The sequence below is a fragment of the Heliangelus exortis genome, chromosome 2 (assembly GCF_036169615.1).
Source record: "Heliangelus exortis chromosome 2, bHelExo1.hap1, whole genome shotgun sequence".
Lineage (NCBI taxonomy): Eukaryota > Metazoa > Chordata > Aves > Apodiformes > Trochilidae > Heliangelus > Heliangelus exortis.
The window spans coordinates 130,195,542-130,217,951 of NC_092423.1; the positions used below are offsets into that span (position 1 = coordinate 130,195,542).

At 45.0% G+C, this 22,410-nt stretch overlaps 1 long non-coding RNA gene across 1 annotated transcript; it reads left to right on the forward strand.

Moving 5' to 3' along the window:
• Window positions 1-5,322: 5,322 nt before the first annotated feature.
• On the forward strand, window positions 5,323-21,268 carry LOC139793421 (uncharacterized). The gene is made up of 3 exons (XR_011724602.1): window positions 5,323-5,487; window positions 6,601-6,700; window positions 15,972-21,268. It is a non-coding gene; the product is annotated as an uncharacterized lncRNA (long non-coding RNA).
• Window positions 21,269-22,410: the final 1,142 nt, after the last annotated feature.

Genomic DNA, 22,410 nt, shown 5'->3' on the forward strand with positions numbered 1-22,410 from the left:
GTTGAAAACAACCATAATCTGAGTGACAGGAGCCATATGGTTATTCCTGGGTGACCTGGAGCATGTGTGCCACAGCAGCTGATACTGATAAGAAACGGGGAGGCTGTGGCCCTTGTAGTCATCCCTGTAATCCTGCAAATGGTGTACGTGTGGGAATCTCTCCTCCCAGCTATATGCCTGGGCTGCTGCACAACCACAGTGTTAAAGGACAAAGTCTTTGGGGACACATTCCACCACTCAGAGATAGCTCAGCTCAATAAATGTCCAGGCTGAAAATCAGTGTACCAGGGAATGTGATGCAACACATTAATGCTATGAAATCACAGGAGTCTCTGGAAGTTACCTCAAAACCATTTGGATGTAATAAGAAGGTGACTTTCCTGTAAATCTTCCAAGCCCTCCCATAGTGACCAGTGTGCTCCTAGTCAAGTTTCCTACACCAGCACCCAGATTTGACTTTTGCTCTGCAGTGTAAACCTCTTTACTCAGGCATCTCTCTGCTGCTTCCCTTGACTTATTCTCCATTTTTACAACTGGTTTAGCAGTCTCCTCCCCATGACATATCACATCACTATTATCTTCCATATTAATCATATCTGACATTCAATTGGCATGTTTTGACAACCTTATCAGTGAGATTTGTGTTTTCATTTGACCTCAGCCTGTCAGGGATGAGAGGACAGAGAGTCCTTGAGCAAGCCTCAGCCTTAATGATAATACAGAACAGAAGAGACATCTTTGTGACCTCTTGCCATGTTCTGTAAGAAGTGATAAGGGAACCAGCCTATTACTGGGCTGAGTGCCTGTGCTGAATGCTACAGGACCCCTCACTTTCTTTGTGTTCAGCAGGCATTGCCAGAACACCAACAGTACTATACAGCATTGTACTTGATTGTCTGTTTTAATGCAAGGAATCACATGCCTGTTTGCTCCCAGATGTCTCTCAATCCTGCCAGTAGGGTCAGGAAATGTACCCCCTGTCAGTGCCTGCCGTTGCATGAGCTCCTCAGAAGCTCCCCTGCCATGGCTCCTCTCAGGTCTCAGCAGTAAATATCCAAGAGTTGTCTGCTGCCTGAGATTTCTAAAAAGATTCACAACAACTCTGGAATTTGTTCGCTTCAAAAAGTGGCAAAATCTGAAAGATAAAAATGTGAATTCTTCAGAGGAGACAACCCCCCTCTCTTCTCTGCTTTTCAAAGCAAGGGAGGCTTTTGTGGTGCTAGATACCTGCTGAGATAGGCAGGATACCTGGTCTCAAAGTGTTCAGACAGGTAAGGCTTCCACATGGCTTCCACTTCCAGTTCTATTTCAGAAAAAGACACTGAGCAAGGCCTTTGGGGTTTAGCTCATGAATGAATGGTGATTCTCATAACACATATGGATCCTGAGGTGGTTTGAACTAAAATGGTGTCGGAGAGCTCTCTCCTCCTGCTTGTGCTACTGGTGAGGCAATATTTTTAATGGCTGTAGCTCTCATATGATTGTAACTTGCTGCATAAGAAGCAATTAGGGATGAGGCCTGAGCTGCCCAGGCTCATGGCTGCCTTCCTGGGTCTCATTAAGCACCTGTGGACAATTGGATGGATGGAATGTGCTAACGAATGAATTCCCCTGTGCCCAGCCTGTCCTGCCACTTACATCAGTCACCTGGTGGGGTCAGGGCAAATCAAGTGAGTCAGATAAGGGTCTCAAGTGTGGGGTTGTCTCCAAGCAGCAAACACTGAGGTGGATCTGTACCTCACTGCTGCACATAAAAACTTGGGGAGGGAGGGTTGGAATATGAGGAATTTATTTTTGTACAGCTGCCCTGTGTGAGGCTACTTTGCAAGGGAAGCTCACAGAAAGCTGAGGCTGTGTCTCCTTACATTTCCCTAAATCACCATAAGACACTAGAGAAGATGTAAGAAGACCAGGCAAAATTGTCCAGGTGCCCTGGAAGGGGGAAGCAACCTGAACCAGCTGTGATGTGGTGTAGCCTTCAAACCTAGCCTATGCACATGAGCTTGGTTTGGTCTGGGCCATGCTGTACTCTCTTTCCTCAAGCCTGCTGGCAATTTGCCAGGCTGTCAGTGAAGGTTATACAAATCTCATACAGGGTGTCTGTACCAAGCAGGTTATCCCTTACCTACTGCTAGGCTCATCAGGAGGAGGTTCCCATTAATTTTTTTTCCCTCCCTCTGATGACACATTTTTTAAGCCACGAAGCTGCTTTGATCTGGACAACGCCAAGAGTCACGCTGTGCTGTGGGTTTTCCCTTTAAAACCCTTGGCAATTATGTACTCTGGCAGCTATGCCTCCCCTGGGGGCCACTTCTCAGAGGTCCTCCAAATGGGCTGGGTGCTTTTCTACAGCTCTGGACTGTTTTTCTTCCTGTGACCTTCTTCCACAGAGGTTTTGCTTGTCCTTGAGCTGCTTTGGGTGGCTGCAGCTGGTAGCATACTGGAGTCTAAATCCCCCATATATACAGGAACTTGACCTGATGTGGGCTTTGCACTGCTGACTCCTTCTTCACCCTCCTCCTCTGCAGCCAGGCCAGCACATGCAGCTTTTGCAATGTGGAGCTCCTGTTTCCTAACCCTCATGGATCAGACACAATTGCACAGTCCAATCCACGATTAATTGAAAAGCTGCCTCTGCTTAGGGTTTAGTGCAGGAGAAAGGAAAACTTCACCTCACGTGCAATGATCCAGCATGGTGCTACCATATGTGTCAGAAAAGCAATACTTGGAGGCCTGCTTTTTTAATCAGAGAATTTGACTTCAGCCAATGTGGGTCTGGTCATGTTGTTGACCGAAGGGCTGCTGCTTCGGGTTTGTATTCCAGTTTTTGGATCAGATGATGTATGGGAGTTTGTGTGCTAGTTTTCTGCCAATTTCTGCCTGCAGTTGGATGTGGTCCTGGAGCATCCTTTTGGTGATAAACGTGGGGCACCAACAGAGCGAAACCATTCTGTTTGGCAGCCTATCTGGGAAGGTTGTCCCTGCTGTCCAGCAAGGACTTTGAAGTGGTTCTTTAAAGTCAGCAGAAATAAATTGTTCCAGGCTGCTTGTGGGACAGCATTGCAATAGCCAAAATGAGTTTCAGGCACAGAAAAGGCAGCTTGTCATGGGTTTGTTCTTGGCCTCACTGGAAAGGCAACAAAGTTTTCAGCTGCTAACAGCATCTGAGTGCTCTGCAGGAGCATAATTGGTGGTGTCCAGTCATTCCCCCATGGGCATTCAGCCATGCCAAAGCCATCACCAGCCACCTCCTCGACCAAGCTATGTGACAGCAATCCAGAGACTCCTGATGGCAGGAGGCTGCCTGAGCACCACAGGGTGTGTTGTGCCTCACTGCCTCTCTCAGGGGAATGCCAGGGCCCTAGGAGCCTCTGAGCCAGGGAGCAGCTCCCTCCTGGGCCAGTGGCCAAGGACCCACTCTGAACCTTTACCTTTATCATAAGCCACCAAGTGCCAGTCTGAGGACACTGCAAACAAGCACTGCACAGAAGCAAAGTGAGCAAGTTTTATTTCTTTCCCCTATCCACTAAGTGCCTGCCAACACCCCAAAACATGCCTCCTCTTCCTTTTATTCTGATTTCCAAAAGGTTCCTGTTTCTCCAGACTCAGTTGCTCTCCCATCTCTTCCTCCCCTGCCTGTCTGGGCCATGCTCAGCAACAAGTGTGAGCTATTCAAAATGCTTGTCTCCCACCAGGTGTAAGAGACATTACCATCATTTCTGCCCAACTTCCCTGCCAGTAATAAGGGTGTACATAATGCATGAGCTGATGTTAGATGAGGATCAAATATGCACAGCTGTGAGTTATTATGTGGTACTGTGCTTTAAGGTTGGTAAAAAGAGCCACTTCACTCAGGATTTTGTATTCTCTTCCCAGGAACTTTCATCTGAATGTGCTCACAAGGTAACATCTTAATTAGTCACAGTCCTTCATTTCAGTTTTTCCTTTGCTGGACTTTTTTGGTTAAGCAGCTGAGGTCTCCCTGAACCAGGCTCACAGCAAAGCCAGTGGGGGGTAGCTGATAATGGCTGTGGAGATTTTGTACTGCAGGAGAGCAAGCAAAAAGGTTTCAGGTAAAAGAGGAGGATTGTTCCCATCTCTTTGTCTCTTCCCACACTCAGAAGTGCCCCGAATAATATAGTGTAAACCATCTTGAGGCCTATGGAAACCTCCCCTCCTTTGACTGCAGAATGGAGAAAGCTGACCCGAGGCAGGATGTGAGCACTGGGGAAAGGAAACAGCCATTTACCTCTCCAGAACACTTTGACTGTGCCTTATTTTCAATTTTTTCATATTATGAGAAATGATGGGCAAATCGGGCACAACACAAAGAGAATTGTCTCCAAAGCTACCACAATTGTCACTTTTGGACACTTTTGTGTTCAGCTATTATACTTTCCCAAATCTCTTCTTGTCTTTGATGATGTTGCTGCCTGCTTGCTGAGAGACATGAAAAGGGTTGTGATGCTCCTTTTCTCTCCTGTGCAAAAGGTTTCTGTGCCTCTCACAGCCACATGCTGACCTGTTTCTAGCACATTTGACACACAAAAGTCAAATGCTTTTTCTGCTGGTTCTGCACTTGTGCATCATGTCGCTTATGCAATTGGACAGTCCTGGGGGGGGGCAGACAGCATGGCAAGGCAGCATTGCCAAAAAAACAGTGAGCTCAGATCAGGAAGGCTTTATTTGCTTTGCAAATCATCTCACCCGGGGCTGACTCAACCACAAGACAGGCATGTGCTTAAATGGAGGGGCACTGGTATGAAACTTCCATCCTCCTCAGGTTGGAAGCTGCAGGTAACTAAAGAAAATGTCAGAGGATCAAAGATCACAGAGATGCCAAGTTCCCGGGTTGAAGATTACAAAAAATGTTTCAAGCTTATAAATAAGTTGTTTTGGAAACAGAGTAGGCTGAAAGGCACATCCTTCTACCCCACTATTGCTGGAAATGGGATGTTTATGGGTTTTATGGGGATGTTTATGTCCTTGCCTCAGGACACTGCTACTGTAGGAGCAGAGGGTGAGGTTGGGGCCACCCGTGGGTCAGGGAACCAAGCCTTGAACTGTGGGGTGAAGCTTGGGCACAGTGCTGCTTTCATTCGTGACCCACCCCAGTGTGCTGGGCTCTTGGTGAAGGCACAGTGGGAAATGATGTAGGGAAAGACCATTACAGTGCTCAAAATTAATCTGAGGCACTTCAGTTTTCACTTTTGTTTTTTGGGTTATGTCACTTTGCAGCTTCTAATAATTTTTCATCTCATCTTTTTGTACCTGGTGTATGATTTCCATCCCCAAACGAGATTGTTGCTTCCTTCCTAGTTCTGGCTCCAGGGTGTGGTTCTCTCAAGAACCAGAACTGACTGAGAACATCTCAGCTGAGCTTTTGGCACTCAGGTTGTGCTGTTCTTCCCTGGACTATGGACACAGAGGTGAACACAGACACCAACTCGGGACCCCTGAAGGAGTCTCCATGATGGAGGGCAGGGGGTAAGCAGCCCCAAACAAAGCATTTCTCCCCCCAAACACAGACACTGCCTTTTACCAGTGTGAGGGCAAGGGTGGGCAGAGGGAACCTCTGTATCTCTCATGATGACTCTCCAAAGGAAAGTACCTTTTCTTTAGCTTTAGGGGTAGAGGCTTCTGGCCTGGCCATCCACATCCAGGATGCCTCTCATCATTTGAAGGGCACTGCTTGGGGGAAAAAACCCCAACAATATCAAGACCAATAAAAACAAACAAAGAAGCAAAAATGGTTGGAAAGATTATGATTTCTCAGTGCCCAAAGCCCAGGCAGGAGCAGAGCATACCAGCAAGCAGAGCTCTGACAGTCACTCAGGAAGGTAAACTGAGAAGCCCCACAGCCTGGGGAGAATGGAGATGCCCCTGTGGATCAGAGCCAGGCACAGAAGAGCAGGAGAGAGATTTTGGAAAGACATGAGAAATACAGCAAGTGCAGCTGGCTGTTTGTTTGGCTGATTTTCCCCTGTGTCCCTTCGGAGACACCCTGTTCCATCATCTCAGCAGCAAGAGGCATTACCTGGATCCTATTTATCTGTAGTCATTAAAAATCCCTTTTTAACTTTGCTGAAAAAAGCAACCATCTATTCAGCACCCTGCAGTTCTGTTCCATTTAGCAGCACACTTCTTTTGGCTCAAGGATTTTCAAAGGTGCTTGAAATCCTTATGCATCCAGGACTCCCACAGCGTTCCTGGGTGATGCACACCAGATTATTGCACTGTGAATATTTGGCAATCCCAGCTGGGATCCTTTCTAGGTTTCCTCTGCTCCTCAGTGCTGCAGTAAACATTCCCAGCTGCACCCATGGACACGGTCACATCCCTCCTCTCCAGTTCACTGACATATGGAATGAATCGCTAACAGCTTTATTGACATTTCTATACAGAGTGCAACTGTCACAACAAAAATCTTCCCAGGCACCCAATTTAGTTACAGATTTACCTCTGTCACATAGACCCTGGACCTGCAATTATGAAACATGCTGCCATAACAAATACCAGATTTTTCCAGTATGGCTAGAACTTCAAGTATTCCCACACACTCCTCAGTAATTCTTTTTGGATCTTTCTTTTCTATTTCAGCATGCTTTGAGCCTGGAGTAATAGACCCAATCAGCAATAAAGCACTTGGATGGCTTCTACTTCAATTCTCAAGAAAACAGTGTCAAAACTGGATAATAAGGTAGGGGAGCTGAAAGAAAGGAGGCTTTAAATCTAATTTGATGATGTCTACTAATACTTGCAATATCAGAAAATGAAGCAACATCATCTGCATCTGGAGGAGGAAAGGAAATAGTTGTAGTTCCATTTTCAAATCCTAAAGTTTATGAAGTGACAAATGGTGTTTATCCAATCTGGAAAAAAATGTTATTCTTCACTGTAATACTGTCACTGCTGCCAGCTCTCACAGCTTCAGTGTGTGGCTCATGACAAATGGTGTCTTTTCAAGTCCTGTTTTGATTATACAGGAATCTCAACAATACTTTTTTTTTAAAGTTTGAAATATATCCCAGAGCAGAATGTGAGGGGTAAAAAGTGGAAGACAAAGAATTCATTATTTATCAACTTTAAAAAAAAATCTCAGTTTTTAATGAAGTGTGATAATTTCTTTGTATTTGTCAGCTTTCCAAGTTAGTAATAACACACTCCAAAACAAGAAGGCACAACAAACACATCACCCCCATAAATATCACTTCATCTGCTGTTGCCATGTCTCTCTGCAGAGAATATCCTCTGGGCTTGCATTTATCATATTTATATGAAGCCTGCTATTATTACACACCTACTGGACCCTTATGTGTATAGAAAGTGCAGGAATATCTAATTGTACTTCTCTTTGTTCACCTGGTTACATTTCTTGGACTAGTCTGGGAAGATTCATGCTATAAGACCCAAAAGAGTATTCATTCTGTAAGATCATTAGGAGAAACCTTATGGAAGATATCAAAAAATGTGGTTAAAAAACCCAAAAAGAACAGGAAGAAAACAGCTCTCATACCACATCATACATCACATATTCACAACGAGATACAGAGAAACTAGAGATGGAAAAAGTTTCCAGAAGGTATTTTTCTGCTGCTGAAGATTGATGGGCACATGCAGGTAAAGCCAATGCTTATATGGAAGTAGTTGGTTCATATATTTTACCATATATATTTTTACTGGGCATTGGAGAGCATTAAAAAGGGAAATGCCCACCTCATAGCTTCCTAGAAGTGCTGGGCACACATTGATGTACAGAGCAGCAATGATTTTTATGTACAGAGCCACCCCACTGTCACTGTGGATCACTTCTCATAAACTAAGAGGTGATGCATGAGCAGGGAGGACCTTTCCATTCCCTGGACAGCTACAGCCATCTTTGTCCTGTCACAGTCAGCTGGAGGGAATGTCCATGTAGAATGCAGGAATGTCTGACTCTGAGGATTTGACTTGAAATAGACCTCGGTCCAGCCTGAATAAACATTTTAATGCTTAGCCACAGAAAGTAGTTGTCAAGACGATGGTTTCACATGCCAGAATTAGAATATTTTTTTTAAATACTAGCCTAAATTCATTCCTTTGAAAGTGGAGAAAACTCACCACAGGGGAACACAGAGTTTATGGTGGAACTGGCACTCTTCCTGTGACAAACAGAAAGAGAAGCAAAAACAACAAACCAGGGAAGATAAAGCCAGGCAGAGGGAGGTGAGCTATGGGAGCAGGCAGGGGAGGAAGACAGGACAGGCTGTTGCTGCTGCCTGCCCCCTGCTAGCAAAGGGACAGGTATCCACAGGTGCTGAGGGTTTCCTGTGGATTGTGGGAGTGTAACCTGTGGGATGCTTTTGACAGGCTGCCTGGGTTTTGCCCTTGGTTTTCTCCCTGCCAGGTTGGGAGCCCATTCTGCCAGCATGCTGAGTGTCCTCTGCTCTTTCTGCCTCTGTAGCTGAGGGTGTCCTGTCACTGATGGGAGGCACAGTGGTGCATCCTTGGGCCAAGATAAACAGCTCCATTACTATGGCTCCAAGCTGAGGCTTTTGATGCTTCCCCCTCATGGAAGGTCCCTGCTGAGGTTGGTGCTCGTTTCCATCTATAAAGAGCTTTGAGATCGTTGCTTGGACCAAGCTGTGGAAGCATAACACCTTGTAATTACCCATGCCCTGAATGGAAAATTCAGTGGAAGCCTGGCCAGGGGAAGCTTTTGGAGTCAGGATGAAGGAGTCTCCCAAACATGGCACCTGGTGCCCAGCAGCAGGGAGAGTGTGAGTGATCCCTCGGCCTCTCAGCCCTCATACTCTAGCAGGCTGCTGTCCCTCACCTCTGGGGTTAACAGGAGCCAAATCATTAAGCTGAGAGATGACTTAAACTGTGTGGTCTCACCCAGCTCATTCTGAGACAAGGAGATGTAGGAGTGGTCTCACCACATGGAAAGGACAGCAGTGTCCACCAGAGATGAGCCATGAGAACTGTTATTTGGTTTGTGGATGGTAGGGTACTAAATACCCTTCTAGAAACAGCCATGGGATATGTAGAGGATGAGGCAGCTAATTTCCTTCTGGGATTTCAAGCAAAGGCTTGGTGGTGGCTGTACTTACCAGGAAGCTTTTTATTGTGACCTAGATGACACCAGTTTTGCAAGTACTTGCCAAAGATACTGTCAAAACACAAGGGTGCTGGGACACTGCTTATGTGTGGGATTCTGACCAACACCCTTTGTAACATTGCCAGTTCCTCAGTACACACAAAAATTACCAAAACCATCCGTGCATCTCTGTGTCAAGTCAGCTGGCTCAGGTTAGTCCTCTGTCCTGCCTTCAGTGGCATGCATGGGAGATGTAGGAGAGTGAACAGCATGACTGGTCAGACAGTCATAACTGTGCAAAGTGGCAACATGAGGACAAGGCATGGACCTCCTGCCTGAGGCACTGTGCTCCCAGTCTCTGCCCAAGCTCCTTTTCTCCACACACCCAGGAGATCACAGTGGAAGATGCTGAGGCCATGCTCCCAAAATGTTTCTGGGTACAGTTTTGTACCTGCTCAGCCCTGGGCCTTTGTTCTGAAGTGATGCCCTCCCACTTATACAGATCTGCAAGAGGTGAAAACCAGGCAGGTGTAAGAGCTTGGGCTGGACCTCATGATACCAGCAGAGCCCACCCATATCTAGAGCAATTCGGAGAAATCAGCAGACTCCCTCCAGATTTATACCAGAATAGGAAAGGAGAAGGTCCTGAGAAGTTCACACTCTCAGAAGAGCTATGTACTTCAGTCCAAAGCACACCCACCCTTTTCTCTTTCTTTAGGATGACTCATGCAGATTTCTGCTTGCAGTTGCCTTCGATCACTCCTATGAGTCTGCTGTGATTCAGCCCTTCTCATTTTGAACAAGCCCAGAGCATTCCCTCAGTCCCAGCTTACCAAGATCAGAAACTAATGAAAACAATGTGATACAAGTTCCAGAGGTGTTTGACATGCCCAGTGCTCAGCCACCTTTCTCTGCTGAATCGTCGTGCAGCTTCTCTTCAGGAACGTGATTAACTGTGACACTCAGTGGGACATCAGGCATGGGAATGTCTGCCACCATCTCTAGTGAATAGTTCACATTTCAACCAGGTGTTTTTTACTCCATATTATGAAAAAAATATGTCATACTACGCACACATAGAACTAGTTGAGAATATTATTTTACTGGGCCAGGTGGTATCAAGTTGTTTCTGTTGGCCCTGAGGGCCACGGCTTTGCACTAGGAAGAGAACAGTGTCGCCAGCAGGTCCAAGGAAGTGATTCTGCCTCTGTACTCAGCCCTAGTGAGGCCACACCTCGAGTCCTGTGTCCAGTTCTGGGCCCCTCAGTTCAGGAAGGATATCGAGGTCCTGGAACAGGTCCAAAGGAGGGCAACCAGGCTGGTGAAGGGACTCGAGCACAGACCCTATGAAGAGAGGCTGAGGGAGCTGGGGCTGTTCAGCCTGAAGAAGAGGAGGCTCAGGGGAGACCTCGTCGCTCTCTACAACTCCCTGAAAGGAGGGTGTAGCCAGGTGGGGGTTGGTCTCTTTTCCCAGACGACTTTCAACAAGACAAGAGGACACAGTCTTAAGTTGTGCCAGGGGAGATTTAGGCTGGATATCAGAAAGAATTTTTTTACGGAGAGGGTGATCAGGCAATGGAATGGACTGCCCAGTGAGGTGGTGGATTCTCCATCCCTAGAGACATTTAAAAAGAGACTGGATGTGGCACTCAGTGCCATGGTCTAGCAACCGCACCGGTGGGTCAAGGGTTGGACTTGATGATCTCTGAGGTCCCTTCCAACCCAGCTAATTCTATGATTCTATGATTCTATGAATGTCCTGTCTGAAACAGAAAGATGCAAAACTAGGAAAGGTAAAAGGTTCAGCATTTCCAAAGATGCTCAGTATGAGGAGCAGATGTGACAGAAACTCCTCTGTGTAGACCTGGAAAGTTGAGAGAAGATTAAATCTAGGAGCTCAAGCACAAGATTGAGAAACAGATATGAAGAGGAACCTGAGAAGAAGAGCTGATAGTGAGAACAAGGGAAATGTGTCTGTACCTCAGCCTGCATTTTTGCAGTAAACATCATCAATAGTTGAACATGGAAATGAGCTGCTTTAAACAGGAAGAGATAAAGGAAAAGAAAAAGAACGGGATTTGTTGATTAGAAAGTTTCACTGTGTTTAGCAAAGGGCTGAAGAAAGTATGGGATGAGGAAAGACTCATTTTGAGGAAGGCTGCCAGCTGAGCTGTGATGTTATTGTAAAAAAAACTATTTTGATTCTGGGGCTTGCGCAAGTATTGGGAGGCAGTTTTTAAAAATTCCAGAGAAAAGGGAAACCAAAGCAGCATGATCTAGTGAAATCTCTTTTCCATCTGCTTTTGTGAAGAATAATAACTCAAGTTACAAATGAAGATTATTTGTGCTCAGGATTCAGCATGCTACCTTTTAATTTCCAGTGAGAGAAATTCCAGTGCGCATCTGTGAACCATCTAAGAAGTCCTACAGCAAAAACAGGAAGGATGAATGATTACATTAACCAGTAAAACAAAACAAGGCAAAAAAATCCAAATACAACCAAAAAGTCTGTTTGGAAGGAAACTCAAAATAAAGGTGGTGGGTTTTTTCCCTTTTTAAATACACTATAAAGACCATAAAAGGCACATATAAATTTTTTTTTACTTTGGGACACAACTGGAAACCACATAATGGCAAAAGACACTCAAAAGAAGTTGGCCAGGAGACTGGAGCAAATGCCTGGCTCTGATGGGAATGCCTCAGCCCTGTTGCTGATCCTAGCTAGGACCTCTGCTTCTTCTCAAGTAAAAGGTCCAACACTACTGCACACCCATGGGCTGGCTCAAGAGTGAAGGAGCAAAAAGAACTTCCTGTAGAAAAGAGGCTGTGATTTAGCCATCTGTGGAGCCTTCTGGGCACAGGGTGTGATGAGATCAGAGGAACAATCCCTGCGACAACAAGTTGGGGGAATTACTGACACCACCAACAAAGCCTTTGGCTTCCTGGAAACAATTGCTTCTCTTTTTAGCAAGTTACTCCCTCAGGGCCGGCCAGGTGACCAGATTTCACACCCACACACCCACCTCTGTTATTTGAAAGGCGAGTTCACAAAAAAATCTTGATCGGGCCCCAGCCATCTCTTCTCCATTGTGAACAATCTTGGCTTTCCAGTCTGTCCTAGTAAAGGAAGTTGATCCCCTTGGCCCTTTCAGCTGCCCTTCTCTGACCCCCTGGAACCTTCAAATGCAGGGATCAGAGCTGCACACTCTGACCCAGCTGTGGGTGCACAAAGCTGGAGCAGCAAAATGGTTCCTTCTGTCTTCTCCTCAGTAGTTTCCTGAGGACAGGCACCATTTTCTTTGCTTTCTGGCTGCCACACCACACTGACCTGAGGTTTTCAGGGACTGCCAGTGGTTCTGCCAGGAGTTTCTTCAGAAGTGGTGGGTGCCAGTTGTGAGTTCAGCACCATGTAAACGTGGTTTAGTTTATTTTACCCAAGACATCACCCTACCTTTGGGTACAACAAAGCTCGTGTGCCACTCTTTTGCCCTCTCCCTTGGTTTTGTTAAGTTCTACTGGAGTTTTTCACCAACAGCTCAGCATTTCACCAGACAAATGAGCTTTCTATTGACTGCAAACCTGGGCATCCTATGACACACACCTTTACTCATGGCTGCCAGAACTCCTGGTCTCTGAGGTCCCTTCCAACCCAGCCTATTCTATGATTCTATGAACTGATGCCTAGGATTTTTGTTGCTACTTCTTCCCCATGCTGAGAAGTCACTGTTGAGCCCTAACCTGCTGCACTGGCAGCTCTGCCCTCCTTTGGCACTGAGGACATTTGTAACCACAGCTGACACACCCTGGCCAGCAGTTCTGCAGCTTCACATATGAACTATCACATAAATGGTGCCTGGTCCTGCTTGTTTTCTGACCTCCAGCTTGTCTGTCTGGACTGATACATCCTGTGAATTCAGTTCAGACTGGTCCAGCACTTCTGGGTAATGATGGAGATGAATCACTACCAGGGACACTCTAGGTTTGGGGCTCTCCCTTATGTCTTCAGCAAGAAATACTGCTACATTAAACTCTCCAGGCATTTCTGCTGTTTCTTTGTGTTTCCCAAGTGTCTTTTTACATATTTGTCACCAAACTAGTTGGCTTCCTGCCTTTGCAATATAAAGAACTATTTACTATCAGTCTTAATCAACTCTCATTCATTTTTATCGGTTTTTATTTCTGGTATATGGCCGACCTGTCATATTTTTTGGGCTTTCCTATTCTCTTAATCTGAGTTAGCTTCACATTTTCTAAACAGTAATTTATTGCTTGTGATAGCACCTTTTATGTCCCTAGTGAGCTGTGAAATGGCCATTTTTGGACCACATTGTTTCCTTTTTGAACTGGGATTTAAGTAGAGTATTTGTTAAGGGCATCTAGGCTGCTTGCTCCCTTGCCCTTTTGGACTGCTCTTTTGAAGGTTTTGGCTTTCTTCCTTCTTTCTTTTCTCTCTTTCACTCATTTACCCCGTTTTAGTTTAAACCCACTATCCCTGGTCCTATCACAACAGGCCCTTCTGAAAAATCTGTCCCCATCTTTCTTATAGGCCCCCCTTAAATAATTGCAGTGATGGAGTTCTCAGAGGGCTCAGCACAGCCTGGTCAGGTTTTTATTTCAGGAGTCTTTTTCCTTGTAAGGATCCCTGTAAGGATTTCCTCTGTTTGCTACTCAGGAGGATGCATTTGAAGAACTGTGGCCAGTCTGGAGCTCCCAGTAAAAGACAGACATTGACATATTGGAGGGAGTCCAATAGAGTGTCACAGAGATGGCCACAGTGCTGCAGCACACACTTTGGGAGAAGGGACTGAGAAAACTGGATTTGTTTAGCCCTGGAGAAAGCTAAGGGAGGGTCTTCATGCTGCCTACACCGACCTAACAGGGAGTTACATCAAAGACTGAGTTACATCCTTCTTCCACATGCATAGCAAAAGGAGAGTAGATGTGGCTGCAAGAAAAATCCCAGCTGGACTTAGGGGAAAAACCAGTGGAACAGGTTGCCCAGAAAGGTGGTAGAATATCCAGACTTGGAGATACTCAACACCTGACTGAACCAGGCCCTGAGAAACATGAATTAACCTTGAAATTAGTTATGCTTTGAGCAGTGATTCTTTCTCCACCTTTAGCTGTGGGTGTAGTACCTTTCCCTGAAAGCTCACCTTTAGCTTATGGCAAGGTAATTGCCTTCTCTGGGCATCTGTGAATGCCAGGGCTCATTACCAGGCACTGCAGAGAGCACATTTAATGACACAGCTTTCTGGTAATAGAACAAGTTTGGCATCTCCTAGTGCCTCACAGTGCCTGGAAACATAAAGCTGGGTGCCCTCTGGGACAGTGAGAGCAAGTCCAAGAGGAATAACTCACCCACTGCAAGGCAAGATGGAAAAGACTCTGGAACAAACATGAAGATGTTGCTCCTTTGCAGGCAAACTAATCCTTGCTTTTCCATCCTTTCATGTAATCCGCCCACCACAGAAAGTTGCTAACTAGGACTTGGAAAGTAAAATGTGCCTTAAATGAATGGGTTTGGCAGAGGGAACATCTGTTTCTGAGTAACTTCTTGTTCTCTACATATGATAATGGTTATGGATTAGTGTGCAGAATACTGAGCTTGTTTAAAGCTCCTAGGAACTGTATGTTTTGAATCATTAATAAGGAGGGGTTTTAAATGCAGAATTCTCATCAATATGAGCATTGCTGTTTTTCCCCTCTCTGAATGGGTGCAATTCAATTTGCAAATTAAATATGAGTGGGATTCACTTAATGTCACTCTTTCAGCAGCCACAGAGATCAACATTTTTATTATCACAGTCTGTTCTACTCAGTATGTTGATATTCATGACAGTTAGCAGGCGAAAACAAAATCATTTTCACATGATCTCTAAAATATATTCCAGGTTTAATCTGCCAGAACACCAAAGGACATAAGAAGTATTTACTGTGAGGGGTGGGTCTGCTTGTTTAAAACAAATCTGGGAAACAAAGATCCTAAACCAAAATTATCTCTGTAGTCCCTTCTGAGGGAAATAAGCTAAAGAGAAAATTAATGAAGAGGACTCTGGATCTAATGCTTTGCCTAGAAGAGTTTTCCATGATCTAAGTCTCATCTTATTCAGCTCAGATGCTTCTCTCCTTGTTTTTCACTCCCATTCTATTGTGGAGATACCACCTTTAAAAGCAATAAAAATATGTATAAATCCCAGCTAATCATTACACAGACTTGAGCTCTGGATAGTGTTAAATGGAGACTTTGTAGAGCTGCAGATTTGTTGAGCTCCCTGCACCCAGCACATGGCATTTGCCCATTTCTCCCTGTTATTTTCATGCAATATTGCCTCTGCCTTGATGCTTATTTTCTCTAGATTGCAACATGAGCCCCCCAAATGCCACCACTCCTGTGTGCAACTGGGAGGTCTGCATTCCAGCTCCCCATCTGAAGCCTGTCAGAGCTGGGAGCGAACATAGTCCGTGACATATTCCAGTAGGAATGTCTTTTTAAAAGGGTTTTTTTGGCAATGCTCCAAACACAGCAAGTGCGGGACGGGGATCTGATTTCACCTCTAATGCAAGAAATATTCATGTGAAAACTTCTCTTCCAGAGAAGAAATTGCAACGGCGGTTAAAAAGTTGTAATTAGTTTTCTGGTGTTATCTGATTTTGATAAGCACACGCCTGCAACACACCCACACACAGTCACACTCATGCCCTCTCATAGCTAAAGCAGCCTGAAGAAAATCAGCAATGTGTTTTTCAATGTGTCAGAAAAGACACTCCAAACAACTTGGGAATGGCCGGACAAGTTTATCAGATAAGACAAGACAACAGGAAAAAATACTAAACTCACAAGAAAATTCTCATGATGGTCATTTGGATTTCTTATTACTACTTTCTCTAGTGCAGAATTTGAGGGGGGGAGACTCCAGCTGTGATGATGTGCTGCAATCTCTGAGGAAGAGAGCCCAGGACACTGCTGGGCAGGACGACCCCTGCAAGACAACCTTTAAGCCATCTTCTCATCAGATAACATTTCTCACCATTTCTGGAGAAAGACCTACCAAATATATTCACATCTACTAGCTGCTGACAATCAGCAGATCAGCAGAGACATTTGCAACATTTCACATATCCTTCATTAATCCCTACTGGCCTCAGGTGCTCCCTACCTGTCACTGGACCCCCCCAAGCATTTCACCTCTCTCCTTGCCAGCACATTCTCTGTGGTCCCTGGGTATCATTACCTTCATTTATTGAAATGATTCTATTAAACTAAGCTGATCTCAAAGTGACTGTTTCCAACCAGTACCATGAAAACTGCAGCATCTGTCTCAGACCTATTAAAAAATCTTTGTTGCTCAAAGATTTATTTAGTTTTTGAGTGCATGGGTTGGTCTCATGAAAAATTAGACCTACAATCCTTTCCTTGTGTGTGTCCTTAGGCCTTCAGAACTATTACAATTATAATTAATATTAGGGGCTGGACATAACCACTATCCATCATTACAGAAAAGCTGAGGCTCCCTTCTGGAACCAAATCACTTGAACAAAGGTTCTGTCTCAAAACAAAGGCTGAGTGGCTCCTTTGCTATCTGTGGTGGTTTGTGTGAATGTAAAAGATATGCAGACACAGGAGAGAAAAAAAAGATTGCAACTAAGAGCAAATAAACACAGAAGTCTTCATAGCAGGAAAAATCCCCCCACCCTAGTACAGACTTTTGGCTGAAAGATAATGTCTTTGTTCCCAGTTCCAAGATGCTGTCAGTCCTACTTGATTTCTTCTGCTCTATAAGAAACAGACTTCTGCACATGCTTTATATATTAAAGAGACTGCATTAAAAAAACTGCTATTGTTAGGTTTTTTCTTCTTAGTAGAAACTGCCTGCGGGGTCCCTCCTTTCAGCCCACAGCTTGTCAGGAAGCAGCAGCAGTACACTGAAGGAGTTTGATGTGTTACCTTCATCCTTACAAACCATTTCTGATGCACAGGAAGGACAAGAAAGTTGTACTGGATGGATGCTGGAACATGTGAGCAGAGGCTGTCTATATGGAACTCATCAAGTATTTGAGCTTTGATGACTTTGTAGATAAATGTTCCAGGACACTGTTAAAGGGTCCCCATATAGGATATAACCTGCAGCAGTTTTAAGTCTGAGAGGTCCTCTTAAAAAGACCAAATCTACCTCCTCCTCTAGGGAGTAGTATGAAAAAGCACAGTAAGAAAAATGACAGAATTCAAAATAAAACCACTCTAAACCATCTTCCAAAACCAAAACATCTTATCAGAATGTTATAATCCAGTCAGTAATATTTTAAACATTTGAGAAGAAGAGGCCCATACAGCTGGGCCCCAAATTGTTATATAGGTATGTCTGCTTATAGGTACAAATTTTAAAAGAATATCATAAGGCTGTTTTGCAAATGAAAAATTTTGACATTTTAAAGGTTAAACACCTTTAGTTAGACCATCTCCTGCAATGCTGAACACCACATAATCCAGAAATACAATTAAGAAACTCAAATATCTTAAGCTCTGCCTTGCTCCTCACTGTATCATTCTGATTTTTTCTCTGGTGAAGATGTAAGAGAGGTGTGAAATGAGGCCACAGGAGAGAATAACTGTGTGTAACATCAGCTCCTGATGACAGATACCACATTGGCACAGCTGAGTGTTTCAATGGAAGTTTCCATGGCAGTTGGGTGACTGACCCAGTTCCTTGGCTCCAAGATGCAAGAAACTTGTTATTTCATTGTGCTTATGGGACTTGTGACGTCTGTTGCCACTGGCTTATCAGAAATACTGGTCTTATCAGGGTGAGATAAAACTATTTATTAAGGTTAATAGTTTCACTAACACCCCCCCCCCCTGCCAAACTGTGCATGACCTCTCATACACAATGTCTTTCTAAACCTGAAGATTTATTAAAAGGGAAAGAAAGGAAGTGAAAATCCTATGGTGATGAAAAGCAAATGGCACCCCTCTGGTTGCACCCGGCAGCAGGTTTTCTGCCACCAGCCACACCAGGCAGATCTGAAGCAGGCTGCTTTTGCGACCGTGTCTTCTTTTTTCGTGACTCTCCCTGTACAGTGAGAGCATCAACATGAGATAAGAACGGCTCCGAAGCTGGGTGGCTGCCCCATCTTTTGCTCTCAGCAGCAGGGGGGAGCAGAGGGATGGGGATGGTGCCCCTGGGAAGCAGAGCTGAGCGGCTGGGACAGTGCCTGCGGTGAACCCTTGAAGACAAAAAACCTTTCCTGTACACGAAGAGCATTTTAAAAGCTCCCTCTTATGGCCTGAGAGTTTGCCAGCTCGGTAAACAGCCTGTGCTAAAGCTATTTAAAAACTTTCCTTGACCGATGCGAACACGGTGGCCCCGTTCAGAGCCGCGGTGGTTTTCCCTGCAGACACATCCTGGCTGGGGCTGTACTGAGGCATTTTCTGAGGAAAACTTCGCTTTCGGCATAGCAGGGAGGTCCCCCCCTCCGCAGGGAGAGGGTGGGGACGGTGAGGGGACAGTGGGATGGCTGAGGCAGCAAAGAACCAGGGAGGAGAGTGGGACCAAGGCATCAAAGCAAGGATCCAGGATCCCTGTTTTCCAGATTCAAGACAGCAAATACGTTGTCGGACTCCCTGGGATTCTCAGGGCAGCTGTGGGAAGCCAAGTGCTCTTAGTTTCCTTGGAAACTCCCCAATGTGCCTGTGATGGCAAAAGGCAGCTATAAGCATCACAGGGACTCACCCAAATGGCAGCCAGGCACAAGTCAGGATGGTCAAATTTTGCCCATCAAATCTATTCAGTGTAACCTTTCCTGTATTCACCAAGTAATTGGGGGCTGGATAAAAGCCTTCATAACATTCAAGACAACAGAGTATAACACTGGTAGCTAGCACACAGCATGGATTTGCTGTTTCACATGCTCTGTAATACCAGCAGCATAAAAATAACTTTCTCCTGCTTCCCATTTTGCTATTACCATTATTTACAGTATGGCTGTGCCCATCTGGATGGCTGGGGCAAAGTATTACTCTATTGCAGTAGTGCCCAGGGGCCAGAAACTTGCTGTGGTAAGTACTGATCACCCAGGAAGAGGCAATGCCTGCCCTAAAGCTCAAGGCTGTGATAGAAGATTAAAATGGAAAGATAAAACATCCAATTTCCATGTGAATGCTGTCTGGATTCAGCTGAAGGAGAGGCAGTAAGAATCACAAGGGCCATTTTTTCCCCATATTCACCTCTTCAGGCATGGCTGACAGGATGATGCCCAGGACACTGTCAGGCAAATGAGAGCACTTTTCAGCTGTAACAAACCATCTCTGGGAAAAGGGGTGCTGAAAAAGCAGGCAATAACGATTTGATGTGGTATTTAGGACAGACCTTTGCAGCGTTTGAATGATGAAAAGAAGATAAAGGCCACAATCTTTATCACTGAAAGCACTTTAATCTTGTAGTTGCTCAGAAGTCTGCTCCAAAACTGCAGTTCCCACTGCCCCTCCCACCCCACATGGAAGTGCCACAGTCACAAGGTGTGAGCTGAAAGCCAGAAGTCTCATTCTTGCTTTCTTTCTGTGGGAAGTCCCTGCTCAGATCAAATGCATTATTACTGTGTGAGACAAAAAAAGCAAAGCTTTATCATTTATTATTATAATCTGTCTTGGGACGTATGTCCCATTTCAGAGGTGTTAATTCCAACATACTGGACCTTTAAGCTCATCTAGTTCCAACCCCCCTGCCATGGGCCTGGACACCTCCCACTAGATCAGGTTGCTCAGAGCCGTGTACAGCCTGGCCTTAAAAACTTCCAGGGATGGGAAATCTTTTCCTGTGTCCTTTTAGTGAAACAAAACCCAAACCAGACAAAACCTAGAAAGGCCTTGGTGCTGACCAACTAAAAGAATGAAAATTAGTCTAAGTTGGAACTGCTCTTGTGGGATAGCATGAAAAACATTTCACATCCCCTTCAACCAGTAGTTTTCATACTAGAAGCAATAGATTTTCATGGGGCTGAACTACCCTTCAGCAGCCCTTCCCCTTAGAATTGAGGTCATTTAGGTGGGAAGAGACCTTGGGAAGTCATCTTGTCCTTCCTCCCATGCAAAGTTACTCCAGTGAGATCAGATGGCTCAGGAACTTGTCCAGTCAGGTTTTGAATGTCTGCTGGGGTAGAAATAACATGGTTTCTGTGCACAGCCTCTGAAAATCATCTTCTTAACATCTGGGTAAATTTCCCTTGCTGCAGTTTTGCCCATTGCCTTTCCTCCTGTCCATGTGCACCACACAGAAGAATCTGACTCCCACTGCTCAGTCATGGAGAACAAAACCATCTCCCCTTGGCCTCCTCTTCAGACACTGGACAAACCAAGCTCTGACTGCTTCTTATCAAGTATCATGTGCTCCTGACTCCTCAGGATCCTGGCAACCTTCTACTGGTCTTGCTCCAGTTTGTCAGTAAGTTCTTGAACTGGGGAAACCCAGAGTGGACACAATACTCCCACTTTGGCTTCAAAATAATAGAGAAGAATCACCTCTCTTAACCTGTTGGCTATCTCCTTTCTAATTCTAATTCTTTCAGCCCAGCACACAGTTAGCAGTGGCATATTGCTGCTACAGATCCAGCTTGAGGTCCACCAGGAGACCCAGGTCCCTTTCTAAACAGACGTTTTCTGCACAGTTGGTCTGACTGAACCATTGCACAGGGTTGTTTCGTCTCACATGAAGGACTTGGCTTTTGCCTTTGCTGATTGCCATGAGGCTCCTGTCAGCCCATTCCTCTCACTGTCAGGGTTCCTCTAAATACCAACCCTGCCCTCCAGTATATCAACCACAGCCCTGCAATTTGGTATCATCCACAGGTTCCAGCTGTTAATAAATGCATTAAGCAGCGTTATAGTAACCTGCAACCAGATGGATTTTGAACTGCTAAACCCAACCTTTTGAGTTTTCCAACCACTTTATTGCCACTCATTCAGTCTGTATTTCACCTCCTTACAGAGGCATAGTGATGACTATGGGTGTTTGCAAGAGTGTTTGTTTGAGAGCTGCAGACCCTGTGTAAAAAATTACACAATAAATTTGGACAGAAATATTATTTGTAACATTTTATGAGTACTTGAGTTTACAAATTAACTGAGGATTTACTTATGCAATTTTAGCTGTATTTATATCAAGCGGGAAGTGTTGATTTGGTGATCAAAAGCTTTTAAATGTTGGGATTTTTTAGTGCTGGGGGGTTTTTTTGGTGGGTTTTTTTTTCTGGTAGATGCTTTAAAATCTCATGGCTAAAAGACACTGCAGGAATAATTGTGAGTGATTGTTCCCAATGAATCTCACTAACTACAACTGCAGTGACCGGTATTCTTAATGTACTAATTTTCCACAAGACTGCTGCCTGCTGAAGTGGATTATGTGGGGTTTTTTAGGTGTTTCTCCATTTGCCTGTGTAGTTCCATGCCTGTTGTTCCTCTGTGCCACCTGTGGTTCATGAATACAGCCCACACAGCTGCAGCAGTCACTGCTCCCCTCTCTTCCTACTGCACTGGCAATGGCAGAATTATGTCTGATTTCAGAACCATCCCAACGTTACCTCTATGCCTTCCCTTCTCACATTAGGCCAGGCCATCCTTGCATCAGCAGAAATTAGTTGCATTTACAGTGCTGAGAAACTTTGATTTGAACAGATGATGAATTTACTTCACAACCATAACTCTTTCCTAACACTGAACGGGACAGGAGGGAGGACGGAAAAATTGCACGTGAAGAGGGAAGGCTTTTTGCAAAGAAGTTGAAGGAAATTTATGGAGAAAGCTCGGGGGATCTTTACTGTGCCAAAAAGGCAGACAGGGCTTATGGTGACACAATTATTGGTTGTCTTCCAAGGTTAAGACATCCACTTCTGAAGAAGAGGCTTTGATGCCAGCGTGCTACCTGTGGGCATTCAGGTGGGGGTGGCAGAAAGCCCCATGTGTCCCAGCAGACACAGAGGAAGAAGCTCACTCAGCAAATGGGTGACACCGCTGCCACCTCCCATGGGGGCTGAGTCTGTGTCAGGATTGTAGGCTCACAGCAGGGGCTCGTTTTGAGGGGCTCGTGGTAATACATACTGAAATTTCTGTTTTGTTTCTGCTTATGCAATGAGAATAGCTTAGTGACAGCTTTCCAACAATCCAAATTAGGGAACTAATCAAGGTCTTATGAGGAAGGAAAAGGAAATAACACATAAGTTCACAGAAGAGCTATTCTGAGAAAAAAAAAGTCTGTATCTTCCCACACAGCAACTGCAACTGCTGAAGCTGCTCAGTAGCCTGCTAAGTTGCTTTGGATATCTGGGTGAAGATGGACATT